The sequence below is a fragment of the Armigeres subalbatus genome, chromosome 3 (genome assembly GCF_024139115.2).
Source record: "Armigeres subalbatus isolate Guangzhou_Male chromosome 3, GZ_Asu_2, whole genome shotgun sequence".
Taxonomy (NCBI): domain Eukaryota; kingdom Metazoa; phylum Arthropoda; class Insecta; order Diptera; family Culicidae; genus Armigeres; species Armigeres subalbatus.
The window spans coordinates 16,134,721-16,144,376 of record NC_085141.1 but is presented as its reverse complement, the minus strand read 5'-3'; positions in this window follow the sequence as shown (position 1 = coordinate 16,144,376).

Below are 9,656 nucleotides of genomic sequence, written 5' to 3'. Positions count from 1 at the left end.
AAAGCTAAAGGTCGATTTTGTTCGCAAGAGAAGGCTCGTTTGACTTTGGCGAACCTCTTTAACCGGCTACGATTAATCTATACAACCTGGCCAGAAGATATTTTTTCCAATGATACTTGATACTTGATGGGCTACAGCTACTCGAGTCCAATGATGTTTCGTCAAATGACACTTGGACGGAAAAACATTACGTCATTTGATCAAAATTGGATTTCCGGCCAAAAATCAACGAATTATGGTTTGACGTATATTTTATTCTGAACTAATTATGGAATAAATATGACTACGATAAAGTATTGGCAAAATAACTTTGACATCATTGGTTTTGATTTTGTGTCGAGAAATAGAATAGAGGGTATTTCACCATCAGTACCTAATATTTTGCTATTTCTATAGGTTTTCAATTTTAATATAGTTCACCAGGGCAGTGTTGCCCTACACTGGAGGGCCAAAAATTCTGCTCTTTGATTTTACTCCATCCAAACAATTTTATAGTTTTACTAAGTAAGTTTAACTAATAGAAGAGGATTCCAATTTTCTAAAGTTATGACAAACTGTCAAAAATGCACTCCAGAGCCAGTGTATTTTCAGTGCGTGCGCTCCTGTGGCTCTCCTGTGGACAATACTGCACCAGGGTCTTCAAGAGCTTCCGTTTGCTCAGGTCAAAAATTCTCATTAGATTCCGTGTTTATTTCTTCCGCTGCTGATTGAAATCCTCCACCACGTCCACTGAATTCCTCTAATCAGTTCATCCATGTCTCTTGTGGATTATTTATTCATATTTAACCAAAAATCTATTAACGAATTATCCATTTTACTAGAATATCTATTACCACCTGAAACTCGCTTTCAATATTTGACTTCATTTTCATTCGACTAAATGTTCTTTCGACTAAATGTGCATTCGAACAAATGTCCCTTCGACTAAATGTCCTTTCGACTAAATGTCATTCGACCAAACGTCATTCGACAAACTGTCCCAAAGCCTTAATAAAGCTTAAAAACCCAGATTAATCCACCTAGCGGTGATGGTGCCTTTCTCGTTCGTTCAAAAGGTTTGGAAAAATCTCAAATAACACCAATATGTGGATTGGTCTTATTTTTCATATTTGTTTATATGCATAAAAAAATTCTCGCCAAACGCAATTTGTTGCAAACAAATCGGATGAGCATAAGAGCAAAAAATGGTATTTTATTTTGTAGTTTTAAAATTAGTATTTTCGCCATAACTTTTGACCCAATTGTACTATCCGGCCAAGTTTCTATAGGAAACAATTGGGCAGAATACTGCGTCAAATGCAACCTGTTGCGAAGAAATCGGTCAAGGGTAAGTACAAAAAAAGTGAGCGAGACTTTTTGCTCTTTTGGTGCGCACATACACACACACATACACACACACACGCACACACACACAGACATCACCTCAATTCGTCGAGCTGAGTCGATTGGTATATAACACTATGGGTCTCCGAGCCTTCTATAAAAAGTTTGTTTTTGGAGTGAACATATAGCCTTTACGTATACTTAGTATACGAGAAAGGCAAAAAGCTGTGCGGTCCCCGGCACAAAATTAACGAGAACAATTCGAGAATCATCACTTATCTGTGGGGGCTGCCTATCCGATTCCGATATCCGATACAAGTTTGATAAATTTGTTACACTGAAACAAAACATTTGTTCGAAAACGACTGCAAAGTAATTAGCTCGCACCCCTTAACGTTTGTCATCCACTATCTGGATGACGATCAATCGATTATTTTGCAGGTGGATGACAACCATTCATATGAGCGTGATACCGGGACAAAATGATTTTCTGCAGAGTACCGAATGAACAACTGATAAATTTCCAGAAAGTTGCAAGATGGTTATTCGATGTAGCCAATGAATCGCCTGCTTTGAGCGTGCTTACAGCGGCACACTAGGAGTTAACTTTCTGAAATCAGTATGGCGAAAGGCATCTAATGTTCGATTTCTCAAAATTAAGCACCTTAATCGAAAAAATATTTGGTAGGCGTAGTAGCGGACATCATCCTTCATAACCGGTACCAAATAGTTTTTCATTAAAAGTTCCTAATTTTGTGAAAACCCGCGTTAGATGTCTTTCGCCATACAAATTTCTGGCGGTTAACTCATGCTGGCTATTTTGCGCATATACTGTAGCGCCTGGATGTGGCAGCGGCGAGTAGAAAATCAGGCACTGCCAATAATTCATTACAAAAACAAATTAAAAATGGTTCAATTTCAAGTGAGTTTTCAATTGGCATCATTTTTCATTTTTCCATGAATGGGGATTTTTCTAAACAAAAAATACATTTTTAGATGTACAAAATAAGGAGTAAGACTGAAAAAAACATTTATTAGAACAAAACAATGAATTATGGCTTTAATGCTTAGTTATAGATCTCCTGAGGCTGGTCGAAGCTGTGCACCAGTGTAACGGAGTGTTGATGCTGCCGACTTGGTGCTCCATATTTTCGGCAGGTAAGAAAGTCCTGGTCAGGAATGGGTAGTGATCTTCTGCGCGTCTCTAGACATTCGGCATATGGTTTCAAGTGGCGTCCGGCAATTTCATATACCCTCCGATTGTTCGATTGGATTGGAGTAAACTTCACCGTTTTCAAAAACTTTGCCCGATATGATCATTTAAACTTCTTTCATATGTCTTATACTAAGTACTTGGACAGACCACCTGGTAGCACAATCAGCTTTTCAACACTTTTCCAGCACTTCAAAACTGTTTGGTAATCGTCGGGCATTCGGCAACAGATATCCCGGATAAATTTACATTACCCTGTGTTCCTATAACGAGTAATGAAGTTATCAACTTAAATGTAATTTATTTGCATCGCACATTTACTTACAATAAAATTATTAAAAAAAATCCTGCCTTCTTCCCGATCTAATGAACAACTATATAAAAAATAATGGCGTCCACTCAACACCGTTGCAGCGGAACACTTTTATCATATGGGGATCCCTTTTTGAATCGAAATTGAATGTTTTGTGTTATGAGGCGCTAGTGAACAACTAATCATCCAACGACTAGATGAAATCCCGTTACCAGCCTTTTACGAAACATTTTACATGATTGCTCATTCAACAATGGTGTTTCAAAACATTCTGTTTTCGGATGATTTTCAATCGACATTTCGAAGATGAGTCATTTGCACATTTGCAGGATGAGCTTCTTTATCGGTGGAAGTAACTACAAATAAGTTATTTTAAGGTGGAGGCTTTGGTTCCGTGCACCATGGCTTGTTATGATTCGGAACAGTTTTTGACTTTCTTTTATCCATGGTTGTTATCTATCGAGAGCGATTTCTGCAAACCCTGATTTTAACACACAATTTTAAAACAAATGCCGGATATTTCGTTCATAATCCCATCACACATAATTCTGCGTGGTAACTTTTTAGCGTTTGTTCGAAATGTTCACAAATACAGGGGTTAGGCAAAATGATTGAGATAGGCAAAATTTGGCCCAAATTCAAATCCTTATAACTTTTTGAAAAGTTGATGAATTTGGACAAAACCGGAAGCATTCGACGGCAAATTTGGTCAAGATTTAGGAACATGCATGGTCACGAATACTGGCCACCGGTCACCGGAGATGTTCCGGATTTTCGGTGGCCATGTCAAAAACACATTTTTTCTGCTGCTTGTATTTTTGGGTGGTTTGAAGTTACATCGATGAACACTATTTTCCTAGAAACTAGATCTTATTGAGAATTGAATGCGGGTGGGTGCGATAAGATCCGTTGAAAAACATCGGAGATATGGTCATTTCAGTAAACCTGTTTCCGAATACTATGGTCAATTATGTATATCTTTCCCATCACGTATATATTCTTCGGTACCATATGAATATGGGTATCAAACTTCAAGATTTTTCATGGAGGTGCTTCAGGAAGCATATTCAGAACGATCAGTTGCCCTGTGGCCAATTTGAAAAAAGTTCAGAACCCTATCAATATGGGTATCAAACTTCAAGATTTTCCATGGAGGTACTTCAGGAAGCATATTCAGGACGATCAGTTCTCCTGACTCAGTAAAAGGTTCCAGGTACCCCGGGGGAAATGGCCAATTTGAAAAACGTTCGTAACCATATGAATATCTTTATCACACTTAAAAAAAATCTAAATGCATTTTAGAACCAGAAGCTGTCATGACCAGTCTGTAATAGGCTCCAGATGCCCCGGAGAAGTTGCAAATGTCCAGAACCATATCAATATGGGTAACAGACTTCAAGATTTTGAAGAATTTTAGAACTATGAGCTGCCAGGACCGCTTTGTAGTAGGCTCAAGGTGTCCCAAAGACATTTTCATGGAGATGCTTTTGGACTCTCCTGTCGAATAGAGTTCGCCCCCGCACGAGGTTGACCATCTACAAAATGCTCATTAGACCAGTCGGGCTCTACGACCACCAAAGTTGGACGTTGCAGGCGAAGGTCCAACGCGCCCTTGGAGTTTTCGAATGGAAAGTGTTACTGACCATCTGTGGCGAGGTGCAGATGGAAGACGATACATGGTGGAGGCCAATGAACCACGAGTTGCAACTGTTAGGAGAACTACCCCCACGGAGAAATTTTGGCGGTTACGGTGGGCCGGGCATGTAGCCAGAATGTCAGACGACAACCCTATTGCGATGATGCTTTGATAATGATCCGACTAGAAAAGAAAAGAAAAAGAGGCGTGCAGCGGCCACGGTGGATCGACCAAGTGGAACACGGCCTGGGGATTCTTGAACTTTGATACTCATTTTGATATGGCTTCGAACATTTTGCAAATTTCCACTGTCTTTGGGACACCTAGAGACTACTACAGAGCGGTAATGGCAGCTTATAGTTCTAAAATGCTTTAAAAGTATCAGCTTTTTAAAATCTTGAAGTCTGATACCCATATTGATGTGGTTCTGGACATTTGCCTCTTCCCCAGTGCACGTAAAACATGCTACAGAGTGTTTATGGCAGCTGCTGGTTCTGAGATGCATTTAGAAGTATCACCTTGAAAAATCTTGAAGTTTGATACCCATATTGATAGGGTTCTGAACGTTTTTCAAGTTGGCCACTTCCCCCGGGGCACCTGGAATCTACTACAGAGTGGTCAGAGCAACTAATCGTCCTGAATATGCGTCCTGAAACACCTCCATGAAAAATCTTGAAGTTTGATACCCATATTGATAGGGTTCTGAACGTTTTTCAAGTTGGCCACTTCCCCCGGGGCACCTGGAATCTACTACAGAGTGGTCAGAGCAACTAATCGTCCTGAATATGCGTCCTGAAACACCTCCATGAAAAATCTTGAAGATTGATACCCATATTGATGTGGTACCGAAGAATATATACGTGATTGGAAAGATATACATAATTGACCATAGTATCCGGAAACAGGTATACTGAAATGACCATATCTCGGATGTTTTTCAACGGATCTTATCGCAACCACCCGCATTCAATTCTCAATAAGATCTAGTTTCTGTTTCTAGGAAAATTCATCGATGTAACTTCAAACTACATATAAATATAAGCGGCAGAAAAAATGTGTTTTTGACTTGGTCTCCGAAAATCCGGAACATCTCCGGTGTCCTGTGGCCAGTATTCGTGACCATGCATGTTCCTAATTCTGACTAAATTTGCCGTCGAATGCTTCCGGTTTTGTCCAATTTCATCAACTTTTCATAAAGTTATAAGGATTAGAATTTGGGCCAAATTTTGCCTATCTCAATCATTTTTCCTAACCCCTATTCCGAAGTGTGCTACTGCTCAAAAAAAACGATTAGTCCCGGTTTTATTTAGTGAATTATGAAACAAATATTGCATATATTTGCTCTTTCTGGTGATAATCAAGTGGTGATAAAGTGACAAAAGTGGTTTACATGCTAAATTTATCGTGTCATACACAATAAAGAGGAGATATAGGCTATCCACCCCGGCAATGCCGTATTCTACCCTATAACTCTGGAGCTCGGACGTGTTCGGATTAGCTCGTGGCAGAATAGAAGCGTGGAACAACTTTATCTTTCAACCTGTTCTAAATTCATAATTTAAATCTATTCTCTTCACAACTAAAACTGAAATTTGAAATATGAGAAAAATAATTAGCGTGCCTGAATAAGTGATGTCTTGAGATGAAGACAAAGGTTTCTGTAGCACTAGGACGAGAGACGATTCATCGACAGCAACCTTCGGCTTAATGTGCTCGCCCAACTCAGCGCAACACGTAAGAAATCTTTGTTTCGCTTTTTTGACGTTTTATTAGTCAACTTCTTCTTCTGTTAGGTGTGAGATCAATGATCAACATAACTGTTGCTTCTACATCAAGTAACATTACATATCAATACTGTTCTATTTTATATCTCATCAAAAAATTATATTGTTTTGAAGCAAAGTATAAATATCCAATTTTGTTGGTTATTCGTAAAAGTCGTTTTACTGCTAAAATGACATCTGTCACTTGTCATAAGACAAGTTGGTACAATTCCATTTAATTCCACTACTTTATTGTACATTTGACAGATACATATTTCGACGTCAGCAATAAGGCCGTCTTCAGTGTCTCGTACTTGACTGACTATCTACGTATCTTTCAAAGGTAAAATAAAGAATAAAGTATATTGGAATTAAATGCAATTGTACAAACTCGTCTTATGATAAGTTGATAAGTAAATACATTCCACTAAAAGCTTAAAATAATTTTCGTATGACATCTGAAAATTATTCCTCAATCGTCTCTATTATTCTATGCGAAAGTTTAAGAAAGAGAAACATGAAAGGAGTGTATGATCTAAATTTATTAGAAAATCCAGGAAGAAGAAATAACTGTATCATTCATTATTCAATATTCATATATTACTTTTTTCAAAATGTTCCTAACTGATCCAAAATACTTAACAGCTTAATACACTTGTTATAATTTTTTAACTATTTTATGTGCATGCAATTTCTAGTAACATTACTAAAGCAGAGGAAGCCATCAAATCCTTCGCTGCTTCTTTCGTCCTTTGCAGAAAGACTCTACTAACTCGATCCAATTGAAAGAAAGGGTTGATTCGACGAAGGGAATCACGTCATCTCAATACAAACGTATCGCTCGTATTCAGGAGACACGCATTTCTCACTCCATCTTCGAGTAACGCAATAAGCAGAGCAGTAGAAGCAGCAGTGAGCATAACTCGTTTTGCATAAATTAATCAATTGATATGGATTGCGCCCGATTATGGTCGTTTATTGTGCCGAGTGCCATTGGCAACGGACGTCGGGGACGACGCGGCGGCGACAACTGCCATTTGATCAAACATCAAGGCGCAGATAAAATTTGAATAGCGGCCTGCGAGAAGAAAGGGGCAGTTTTTTTTCTTCTGCCTATTGAGTATTCCAGTCGATGAATCCCAATCCTTTCCTTTCGAATCTGGTCACGCAAGTTGGCAGCAGCTGGATGCAGCCAGACAACCAGCGCCCTCGGTCCTGCGCTGCAGCAATTACCGAAAGGGTTCGGGAAGGATTAGATTAATGGTGACAGAAATTCGTTTCGATACTGAAATCAATTATAATTCTGTATCGTCATAAATCGCGCCCGGAATGGACCGGACCTAGGAGGATGTAAAGAAAGGGTTGAGCAGGACATTGTCGGATATGGCTGGCAACTGAATCGAAGTTTCCGAGGGTAATCCGTGCTGGGTTTCCATATTTGAATATACCAGGGATGATATTAAAAATAATCAATTTAATTCAAATGATCGTGATTTTTTAGTAAAGCCTTGATATATCCAACTTGCCGTGGTATCATCTTTCTGGTAACAAAAACCTTCACAGGGATATAATTTATTAATAAGTATTTTCCTTTTGAAGAAAAAACATTGAAAGGAAAATAACGAGAATTATATTACACAGCAAATAATTTTGAATATTCAACGGCGTGTAAAATTAAAGCTTATCCCATCAAACGAATTAACATTCGATACTCAATTAAATTTGATTGAATTTTACAAGCAAGCACAGTTTAAATTTATTTCGATTTAAAAGAAAAGTGAGATCGATGTAATGTTACGTTTATTTGCATGCTCCAAATATGTGCATGAAAATTCATTTAAAATCACAACATATTTTTATCTGTGTATAGAATTGTTTTTTCAAAACGTTTCTTATGAGCTTTTATTGTTACCAAAAAAAGCACTTCACCGTTACATACATTTGTATATTTTTCAAGTTCAATCTACGATTGACCTAAATAACATTTGTAAATTATGGAAGATCATACCTAAGCCATAATATCATCTTAAAGTATCATCTTCATCTTTTTTTGCTTCGATTTATTTCTTCTTTGTGATTTACATCCGAAAAACCATCAAGAGAAATAAAATGGCTTCACCATCAGTTCGGTCGATTCGGCAAGTTGTCCCCAGTTTCTCAGCCCATAAAATTCGAGACCCCCGAAAGCAGGAAGAAAAGAGACAACACTTGCCCAATGCCGAAGACCACCTAAGCTAATAAATAAAGCCCATAAGGCCACATCAGGGCTGACCACCATCATCGGTTTTTGCCCGCGCTTGGCTGGGAGGGTCCGGCCCGAAAATCCCAGAAATCCAGCGAACCACCAACCGGACGATTCCGGCGAAATGCGATAAAAGTTAACCGCCTCGACACGACGAGATCATCAAAGTTCACGATCAAAACAGCCAACGATTCCGAACCTTCATCGCGGATGGTTAGCTAACCGGCCGGCTGTTGGCGGCAGCAGCGGTGGGTTACCCCCGTGGGAGATGGGCAAGATGGCTGGCGAAAACGAAGAAAAGGTAAGCACAATTAATGCTCGTCAACGATTATAGGAAAAGCAGGGCCCGCGATCGTACGCGATGGGGTTGGGGACAGTCCGGTTGGACCGGGCCATTAAAAACGATGGCGAGATTCGAGAAAAGGGAACATCGAAAAGTCTCATATACACATGATGGCCTTTCTGCGGGAAAATCGGTATTTTGACTTTGTTCGGACCTTTGTTCTTGGTGGAATGATATACTGTCTGGGAACGATGTTCTGTTCTTTCTGTGATTTCTACATTGTTTCGAGTCAATATGACCATTATTGCATATTTTTAAGTCGATTAATTTGATAATCTTTCGTGTGAGTATGAAAAGTTATCATCATGTCGTTGACACTGACTCCAATTAGTTAGAAACTAGGGAATCGAAAAGAATCTATATTCAAACAAATGTTTAATCACTAAATATAATCCAGCAATAAATTACATTGTTTTTGGAACTTGGAAAAATATCATTCTGACTCTTGAAATAATAAAATTTGCATGCAACTTATTGAGAATCGTTATTTTTTAATCATATATTAAAAATAAGTCTTCCAGAATCCAAATAAAAGTATAAGTTTTTTAATTTAAGCGTCGCAGCATGCATGAAATAATCAAAATGACAGTTTTGTGTTGCTTCCGTATTGAGTACACCCAAAAACATCCTTTTAAGTTTGATGGCATTTTAAAAATTTAAAAATTTAAAAATTTAAAAACTTAAAAATTTGAAAATTTAAAAATTTAAAAATTTAAAAATTTAAAGATTTAAAAATTTAAAAATTTAAAAATTTAAAAATTTAAAAAATTTTAAAACTTAAAAAATTTAAAAATTTAAAAATTTAAAAATTTAAAAATTTATT